Here is a 10958-nt window from a genome sequence, read left to right on the forward strand (position 1 = left end):
ACTTTTATAAAGTGGTTTTCAGAATGGAAGCAGGACCTTGAATTAATCAGTGATAGCTGTTGCAGTGTCTGGTTACACCAAACATCCAGAGACAGAGAAGAATTTGTTCCCCCACCAATGTCTGTAAAAACAAATTTGTTCCCCGTGCGTTCCCTACCATAAACACTTCCCTACTGTAAACACTTTGCCATTGCAGTCTCAATAAAGTCCCTTTTTAAAGTTATGTGTTGAAGCTGTTAATAAGATCTGCAAGACTCTATGTGAGAGGAATCATTAATAGGTTATATGTTTGTTTATCTCCAGCCACAATCTCACGACTCTCAGCAATGTACAAGATGTGAGGGAGAAAAAGTGAAAAGATCCATGATGAGATTAAAAAATAAAACGTAGAGAGAATAAAAGCAAAATAATCATGTTCATCCTAAGAGCAAATATAAATAGCAAAAGATGATGGAGTAGGTGAGAAAGGAGTAGAACTACTGTAAGGCAAGATCTCCTAGCCCAAATTATTTGTGTAATCTAGTAAGATATTGTAGTTGATGTCATTAGAAGCTACTGAGAAAAGGACCGTAAGAGGCATAATGTCCCCCTCTAAGAACCCCAAAAAAGGTCATCCAGAGAGCAACCTAAGCTATCTTACTTCCATGCTTGAGTTCGAACCCTAGTTATTGTATTAATACATATTGATGAATGTTTGCCTTTTTCTTGCATTTTGTCTTGGACCATGAATCCATTTTAATAAATATTTTTTCTAAAGTGCTGCATGATTGATCCACTGCCATCAAGAACCTTCCCCATAGGAAAAGGTTGAAGGTTGATCAGTATTTACCCTGTTTCCCCCCAAAACAAGACTTCCCTGGATAATAAGCCCAATTGCCTTTTGAGCGCATGCACTAAAATAAGCCCTCCCCTGAAAATAAGCCCTCCCTGAAAATATTGTAACATAGCAGCAGCCATGAGGTGACCACGCTCGCTGTCTCCTTCACCTCAAAAATAATAAGACTTCCCCAAAAATATGGCCAAGCGCTTATTTTAGGGGTCAAAAGAAAATAAGACCCTGTCTTATTTTGGGGGAAACATGATGTCAACAGGCATATTCATGAGACTGCTCTCCATTTCACTTCCATAGCCCATGTAGATATTCCCCCTCTGTATTTGTAAATACGGCCACCAGCCTATGTTTATTCCCTCATCTTTCAATTCTTGCCTTGTTTTTAGCCTTTCTTGGTTATTATCTTGTTTATGTCCAATACATTCGGGTATATCAGAGCTTCCATGGTGGATAGCCAGATTGGAATTTTGTTGTAATGTTTTGTTTTAATTTTTAACCATATTTGAAGTAGAGCCTTTCTAATTAAATGTTTTTGAAAATAGCTATGGGTTTTGTCCTTCCCATCCCAGATAAAGGCATGCCAACCTAGTTCCAAATTGTAATCATCTATTGTTAGTAATCTTCTGTTTTTTAGATTGATCCAGTCCCTTATCTAGGTGAGAGCTGCAGCTTGATAATAAAGCTCCCAATCAGGAAGTCCAAATCCTCCTTTTTCTCTACTGTGCTGTAACAATTTTAATTTAATTCGTGGTTTTTTTTCCTGACCAGATAAATTGTGCAATTAGTTTATTTAAATATATGAAAAAGTTTTTCCCTAGGCTAATCAGTACCACTTGAAATAAAAATAAGATTTTTGGTAGGATATTCATTTTTACAATAGTGATTCTTCCCATTAATGATATTTGTAGTTTCTGCCAATTTCCCAAATCTTTCTTAATTTTCTGAATCATTTTATCATAATTGTCTTCCTTAATTTACAAATACAGGCAAGGTATAAAAAAGACAGAGAAAGGGATGGATTTTATAAGGAGCCACAAGAACTAGATAAAAAGCCCAAAACCCAGCTCTCTCTCTCTCTCTCTGTGTGTGTGTGTGTGTGTGTGTGTGTGTGTGTGTGTGTGTGTGACTTTTATTTTTTAAGAATGCAAAGGAAATCAACATGGGGACAAAAGCAATCTTATAAAGGTCAGAAACAGGTTCTTTACTTTGCAACAAGCTGGGATCCCATTTTTGAAAAATAGAATATTCTAAAAATAAACAACTCAGAGGCTACTTTTCCAAAGGTCTCTTAAACCTTGGACTGACCTTTTTTTTTAGTTTATGATCAAATCAAAACATATTTTAACTGTATGATTAATAGGGTGTGCTGATCACTTACGATTTACTTTGATGAATCAAGTCAATTTACGTTTTTATGTTGAGTCAGTTGGATTTGAATCATCACTCTGAAAAAAAAAGTATATCTGTGTGTGTATACTGAAAACTTCCCAGAATCACTGAGTCAATTGAAAGGACCAATTTGGCTGAGTGAATCCATTCAAAGGGATAATTTGTTTGAAGCTTCACAGAGTCCTAGGAAACAGGAACCATAACTTTAAAAAAGTGGAAAGGTTTAATCAAGAGGACAGTTTACAGCTGAAGCTAATGGGTGATTGCTGTAGTCCAAGATATTTGATGGCAGGAAGATGGCATTGTGTGCTCCAATTTTGAATAGAGCAGTTCTCAGACAGTTATTCTAAATATCTGGAACCTTTTTAATGCAAAATATTCATCCCAGCAGAGTGTTATGCAATACGAAAAAGCATATTGAAGCATATCTTGCAACCTTATAAATAAAGTTAAGTTATATACAGTGCAATGCATTTCTATGTTAGAAATGTAAATTGACTAACGTTAATCAAATTAAAAATGATGATGGAACAATGCAAGAAATAATGCACAGTAGAAAATTGTCAAGACTATGTTTAGATACGTTTATTCACAACAATTTTGTTTGATGGTTTATTCCCAGACAAATGATACCTGTCTTACATAATGAAATTAATATAAAAATATGTAAGACCACAGTCAAAGATCCCAAGTAAAGTTGGTCTACAGAGTACAGTTTGTTGGACTAAAGTTGGACTACAAAGTACAGTTTGTGATTATTATTAAAGGCCATATTTATGCATTTTTTCTATCTCATTATAAATGTGTTGGCGACATTTGGGTTCACATTAGCCAAACATCCTTGAAGCACTTAAGAGACGCAGGAGTGGGAAAGAAAATGTGGCCTCAGTTTCAAAAAGTTGCTCATCCTTGTCTAATATAACAAGAATCCTGCATAATAAATATTTGTTAGTCTTTGCAATTCTGTAATACCTTAGCATTGTTGTATTCCTTTCCTCTTACCTTGGTGGACTTCAAGTCCTTGTGGTTTTTTGTTTCATTTGTTTTTGTGGAGGGGAAAATAGTTTTCACATTTATTTTCAGATTAGCTGAAAATGGTGCCAAATAGAGAAGGCCTGTAGAATTAGTTGGATTTAAAGAGCCCTATAAGATAGCTCAGCTGACAGGACTATCCTCAATGTAGGAAGTAGGAGAAGTGTTAAAAACAATACAAAACTTTCCTCTTTTCTTTTTGTGGTCTCCAAGCTACTGAAAAAGTGAGACAACCTGTAGGTCAAGTCTGCTAGTGACATCTTAAGGCTGAGACTAGAACTGTGGCATTGTTTGATTTAACAGACTTGTTCTTCCTGCATGTTTGGGCTGCCAATATCTGTCAATAGTAGTCAATATTTGCAAGATTCAGCATAAAAGTACTGTTACTGAATAATTGCATAGACTTTATGAAACTTGTTATTTATGCATTCATTTTAAAAGAAAAACAAACCTAAGTTTAGAAATTAAGGTGCATATCCTGGGGTGGGTCTACAAAATTTTTAGTAAGAGGTTCTGCCTGGTTGCTGGGTGGGTGTGGTCATGGTGGGCATGGCCTAATCAGCCTCCTGCATGGCGGGGGCAAGGTGGTTGTTTTTGCCCTCCGCAGGCTCCGGAGGCTTATCTTAAGCCTCCGGGAAGGCAAAAACGGCCTCCTCAGGCTCTTTAGGCCCGCTTGAGGCCAGAAGCGGGCTTGTTTCCAAACTACCTGAAATTTAGGTAGGCCTGTTTGTCACCCTCCCTTGCACTTACCTGCATCCAAAACGGGCTGCGTGGGAACTCCTGGGAGGGGTGGGCTGTCAGGAGTGAGATTTGGGGGTTCTCCGAATTGCACAGAATCTTAGCTAGACCTCTTAGCTAGAGGTCCTCCCAAACCCCTGCGAATCCCCCAGCAGCCCACCCATGTATATCTATTTAAAATAATTAGTACAGTGATGTATGCAACTCCTGAGTCTGAATTCTTGACCCCCATCAAGCCATGAAGACAAACTAATTTATGAATCTGCCAAATATCCAAATGGAAAAGGGGTATAAAAATGTTGCCACTTCTTAACTAGTGACATCTCTGTGACTCTTGGTAGCTGGAAACAAACAAACAACAACAAAAAATTTGGGCAGCTGTAAAAAAAAAATCACTTGTTCCTCGATTGGCTATATAAGAAGTATTGGAATACTGCTACTGTAACACTAGTGATAATTGTAACAATTGCTATAATTAATGTATGTATGTATGTATGTATGTATGTATGTATGTATGTACGTACGTATATATGTCTGTCTGTGCGTATGTATGTATGTATGTATGTATGTATGTATGTATGTATGTATGTATGTATGTATGTATTGAATGATGTTAGTGTAAATTGGACTTTTCTTATTCTGAGCCTTTACTTTTCCTCACTATTCTTACTCTGTTTCTGTGCCTTGTGTAACTTTGCTTACCCGGTAAAGGAATACCAAAATGAGTGTGTATTTATATATGTATGTATCTATGTATGTATTCCAGGGACACAGTGGTTCAGTGGCTAAGACGCTGAGGTTGTCGATCAGAAAGGTTGACAGTTCGGTGGTTCAAATCCCTAGCGCCGCATCACTTGTCCCAGCTTCTGCCAATCTAGCAGTTCGAAAGCATGTAAAAATGCAAGTAGAAAAATAGGAACCACTTTGTTGGGAAGGCAACAGCATTCCATGTGCCTTTGGCATTTAGTCATGCCAGCCACATGACCACGAAGACATCTTCAGACAGCGCTGGCTCTTCGACTTTGAAACAGAGATGAGCACCGACCCCTAGAGTCAGGAACATATGTTCGAGGGGAACATTTACCTTTACCTATGTATGTATGAATGAGGTATTGACGCCCTATCTGAAGCATTATGTCCATGTCTGAATACACCTTAAGCAAGATTGGAATCAACTGGAACAAAGGAGCTGGAAAATTGGATACCAAGTTTCCTAGAGACTGAGAGACATTTTCAGCTCTGAGGAGAGACAAGTTAAAAGTAACGCGATAGTCATTCTTAACTGCTGAAAAATATCACAAAGAAGACCACAGACAGTTTTTTTTAGTGTTCCTATAGGTAGGACAAAGAATAATGGATTTAAGTTATAGGGAGAGATCCTAGATGAATGCTAGAATAACATCTTAAGAGTAATAGCAATTTGATAGTAGAAGCAATTACTGGGGCTCGATATGGTGGCCATTGGGGTCTTTCAGTCTTATGAGTCCATAGTATGGTACAATCTTATATAATTGTATAACATTAGAAAATGTATTATCTACAGTGGAACAGGGTTGAACCATGGAATCCTTAGTGCTTTCTGAGTCGGATTGTTTGTTTGCAAATGTTTTGTTACCTACCTAATGAGCATTGATGATGTTATCTAGTCAGGTAATGAAATGTCTGCATGCAAACAATCAAGCTCATAAAGGGGACCAAGGATTCCACGGTTCAATCCTGTTCCAGATAATACATTTTCTAATGTTATATAGAATTATATGAGTATATCAATTAATTAATGGAATAGCTTGCCTCCTGGAGTTGTGGGTGGCCCATCACTGGAAGTTTTCAAAAATAGACTGGCAATCATTTGATTGGGATGGTATAAGGTCTCCTGCTTTGAACAGGGGATTGGACTAGAAGACCTCTGAGATCCCTTTCGGACCTATTTTTCCATAGAAAGGTTGTAATTTTTGATTATTTTTTAAAGGATCAATTTATCAAAATATCAAAACTTACCCCAAAAAGAATATAGGTACTTTTGTTTCCACAGCTTCTGAACTTTGTGCTTGAAGTTGAACAGAATTAAACTTTTATTTTGTGTTTTATTTAGTAGACTGATAGATCTTTATAGAAATGGCTTATTTGTATTATGAAAAAGCAAAAAGTTGTGATTTGATGCTAATGTCTTATTTTACTGCTTCTCCTTTTTTTAATCCTTCCTCACTTCTCTTCCAACTCTTTCGCCCTACTGCTTTTCTATTTACTTTTGTATTTTGTATCTTAAAATATTTTATAACTCAATAAAAATGTTAAACTGAAAATATCAAAACCTATCCCTTGATAGCTTGAATCTCTAGTATTTCTTATTGCAAAATGAGATGACAGACAAGGATAGCTGTTTCAGAAATGGTTAAGAAATCAGTCTTGAGCATCCTGTCTTACAATATGTGAATTTTATAAGAGCTCACAACAAAGTTTCCTTTTCATGCGGTCCATGAGCTTATTCTATAAATTTCTTGAATTTCTAATGATTCATCATCACCTGGGTCAATATAAAGTGATTCGTCTTGTCTCATTTTTTCTTCCTCTTTTTTAACTCATTAACTTTCCATTCTTAATAAAGTGGACATCTGAAAATTGAAGGAACTGCTTGAATTGTGTCAAGGATGAATTAAAATTCCCAAGGGCAGCACTGTGGCAAGATCCGACTCTTCCATTTCCTTGTTATGGCTAATAAGGTGTCGTTTCAACAACATATAAAACAAAAGTGGGGTAAAACTGCAAAGCATTGGAAAGCTTAGTGTTCTTCATGAAGAAGTCCTGCAATGTATCATCCATAGAGTTTACAAACTTTGGGCCATGTACTGAATTCAACCCAGCATATCTCTGCATATGGCCAGTTTTCAAATGTTAAAGCAACTTTGGAGAACTTTCACTGGAAATTAATCATATTATGAGATGGACTTCGTTTTCTGTTGCTTAATCACTTTTCTTGAAAAAACTTTAAAAAACCCCACCCCAGTTGAGACATGTATCTAAGCATAATGTATCATTGTGGTGCAGAGTGTTTGCGTATAGCTTTTTTTATTTTTCACACCGGTTATCTTTCCTGTTTATCTATAGAACTATACACAGCGTCTAGGTTAATAGGCTGGCCATCACAATGACATAAACATGCCAGTTTCCTACAATCAAATAACCAATGCATCAGGCTCTGAAAAAGTGAAAGGCAGGGAGTGTGGTTAGAGAACCTAATTGTGGCATCATGTTCCTGTGTGGGAGTTCGCTGCTCTCGTAATAGAGCACCGGCATAGTTGTGGGCAACACAAATTGTATCTGGCACTGTTGTGCCAAATATCTCTAATTTATAGAGTCCTATACATAGCTTGGGGGGCAGTAGCACAGAACAGCATTTTCATCTGAAATCTCAACTGCGGATTAGCACACCCAAACATGCTAAAAATGAGATTCCAGCCCAAATAAAGCTGAATCTTTTCTTTTCATTATTCCAGGCCATTATATATATATATTCTTGAAGTTTGCTTAATGGAGGCATTTTAGGTAACTCAACTTCTGGTTCACTTTGCAGGGTGCCATGTATTTCTCCAACCCAAACACTATTTCATTCTAGATCTCGTTTAATCATTTTCGAAAGGGCCAAGGTAGGACTTTCGTTCTCATTACAATTTCCATGAATTAGTACTAATACTGTGTCTTTTACTAGCGTGAGCATGTTCAGAGTAAGGGAACTCATTATGGACATTTTTTGGGGGGGTCACATTGAACATTTATCTTTATCCAGAGGAAGTGAGAAACATTTGTGGGCATGGGTTTGTAGTGACAGTCCTTCCTTTTCACCTTGTAGATCAGGGGTCTCCAACCTTGGCAACTTTAAGACTTGTGGACTTCAACTGCCAGAGTTCCTCAGCCAGCTTTGCAACTCTGGGAATTGAAGTCCACAAGTCTTAAAGTTGCCAAGGTTGGAGACCTCTGCCATAGATAATAAAGTGGTTGCTTAGCATTTTTTAAAGCTTGACTTTCAGTACACACCTGGATAGCTAAGAATAACTGTAAGTTTAAAAAGCTAAGTTAAGGATTTGTTGGTAGGACTCCTGGTGACTCCCTGCACGTCTATAGATGCAATCGCAACAATAAATGATTTGTCGTTATCTTCTTTCAGGATGGTTGTGGATTTCCCTGCAACAAGAATGGGTATCTCAGGGGCTTCAAGTATGAATCAAGTTTGACCCTGCTTACCATTTTCAAGATCAGCCACGGGTGGTCAGGTGCTATGATAAGCAAAAATGATGAAGCGCATGTGACTTTCATGTCCCCCTTTCTGATTGTAGAATAAGAACAGAAGGTAGAGGTTGAAGTTATGTGAAAAAAAACAGTACAGTACCTAAGAAAAAAAAAGCTTCACTGTAATTTATACCCTGTTGTTATTAAATTTGACAAAACATTGCAGTGAGCAGAGATGAGAATGAATCATTTTAGAGGCAGGAGATGAGTTTAATGAAAAAAAATCGATCATTTATTTACGCAATTTATATACCACCTTAATCCTAGTAGATTCTAGGCACAAACAGATACTAATAAATTAAAACAAATACCTGTAATACTAATCATAATACAGACAATAAAAATTAGCAATAGTGCTAGTCACTTCATATTACTTAATTCCTGAAGGATTTTCTGGAATTCTCAAGTCTTTGTAAGCTTCCAGAAGGCCATGGGAGTGAAAAACATCAAGCCCCAACAGAGAATAAATTAAAACTTCACAGCTCTCTCACCACACCTCATAAGATTGGGAGAATTAGCAATCATCCTCTGGCTACTTGGACTCGGTGGGAAGGACCTAACTGAGAAAAGCAGTTCCTTAAGATACCAGGACTGAGACCCCCCAAGTCCTATAGGGCTTTAATAGCAACCAACACCCTAAATTGCACCCAGAAGAACCCAAGCTCATGCAGCAAAGGTGTACTATGGCAGTAGCATGACTGAATATTGATCAATACATTTCCAACAACTAGTTTGTGGGTGATCTTTAATGGAAACACCATGTACTGTACATTGAATTACAGTCATCTAACTGAGAGAAGAAGGGCAAGGGCAAGATTGATGATTCTCAGGTTCAAGATAATTGGAGCTGTAGCTAGAGTCGGGCAAAGGCTCTTCACTCTATGGCCTCTGCCTGCTCTTGACTTTACCCAAGAGATTGCAAGCCTTCTTTTTTTGTTTTTCTGGAGAAGCACAAAAGCAAGTGTTAAAGTTTGAATTATCCTGGAAGCTTCTGAATCAATAGTTCCTCCCATCTGCTTGGTTTAGTCTGAATCAATGTTTTAATTTCTCCTTTCCAAGTTTTGACAGTGTCCAGGCACAGGATTATCTGTATCTCCCATTGGGCTTGGAGTGGAGATACATGATCTGCCTATTGATGATCTCATACCCCAAACTGATGGATTATTTCTTTTAACAGCTTCACTTAGACATTAAAAAGGATAAGAGGCAGACTGCAGTCCTCAAGAAGCTCATATCATAGCAACTGAAGATCTGATCCCTGCTTCCCTCTGACTTCTGATCTGACCTATCAACTCAAGAAGAAACCTCATAGTAAGGGTTACTTTCAAATCCCAGCACCAGTTGCCCACAAGAATGACCAATGTGATTTCTATTCTAACCCATATCCTACAAAAACTTCTGTAATTTTTATCCTGCTGTTTTCTTAATAGTCTTTCCCACAGAAGAAGACTGGAGATATGGGCGGACCAACAATGGTTTCAGAATGGTCAAAACTTCCACTTGTAATAAAACTGAGCTCAAGAAGAGATGTTGCAATGAAGCTGAAAGGATAGTAGCATTGGCTACTTTGGCTTAATCTTATGAAGGAGGTCTTATATCTGGCTATTAGTACTGTCCTTGCAATGACCACACCCTTCCAGTGCACAACTATTATTCCATTTCTCTTGCTATGTGATAGGGACTGATGCAGCACACAAAACATGGTAGAACAGATTTCAGCAAGATAATTCTCCCCTTTCATCCAGCCAGCTGTCAGTCAGATCCACCCACAATTGCCAACGAGGCTACATTATTATGAGTGGACCCAGCATTCAAAAGCATCATTCTAAGCCTTGGCACCCAGTAAATCAGATACCCCAAAATTAAGGTTTAGGGACATTCACATTTCCAATTTCCCTTTTAGTATGGCTCCCTCATACTTGTTTCCACCCCCCATACTAGTTCTTGACTATCTTCCTACTATCACTAATCAAGAAGAGAAGCAACCTGGAATTCAGGAGAAACTTCCTAATAGTGAGGACAATTAACCAGTGGAACAGCTTTGCCTTCAGAAGTTGTAGGTGCTTCATCACTGGAGGTTTTTAAGAAAAGACTGGACAGCCACCTATCTGAAATAGTAGAGTCTCCTGCTTGAACAGGGGGTTGGATTTGAGGACCTCCAAGGTCCCTTCCAGCTCTATTCTGATTGATTTTTGTCTTTTATATTCAGTTTCCTTCTTCTAAACAGACCAGATAAAATCCTCAGTGCATGTTACATGTCATTCTCACCTTCATCAACTGTCCTTACTACATAACTCTTTCAACTTCTCTGTAATCCAAATTCACCCTGTTCCTTTCGCCTCCCAACAACTATGCTTCTGATCCCATTCCCAATTCCCCAACTGGTTCCCACTCAGGCCAGAATCAAAGTTCTCTTGCTCCAGGGAATACATCCTTTCTAAATATCGGTTCCTTAGAGAGCAAAAAATGTCTTTCTTCCTCCCCCATTTTCTTAACCTTCTACAATTCCATTTAGGAAGCATGGTTGCACCCAATCTTCTTCTACCAGACTCACCTAAACTCTTCTGTGGTCAGTGTGATACACAACACTGCAACACAACCTTCTGTTTTTCAGGTCTTTTACCCTACTTCATCTTAGTTCTTCCTATTTTTTTTAATTAGTTTTCTAAGTTGTAAACATGCA

This window comes from Thamnophis sirtalis, unplaced genomic scaffold (assembly GCF_051295495.1).
Source record: "Thamnophis sirtalis isolate CommonGarterSnake01/CBP01778 unplaced genomic scaffold, rThaSir2_p1.2 scaffold_7, whole genome shotgun sequence".
In the NCBI taxonomy this organism is placed as follows: Eukaryota; Metazoa; Chordata; class Lepidosauria; order Squamata; family Natricidae; genus Thamnophis; species Thamnophis sirtalis.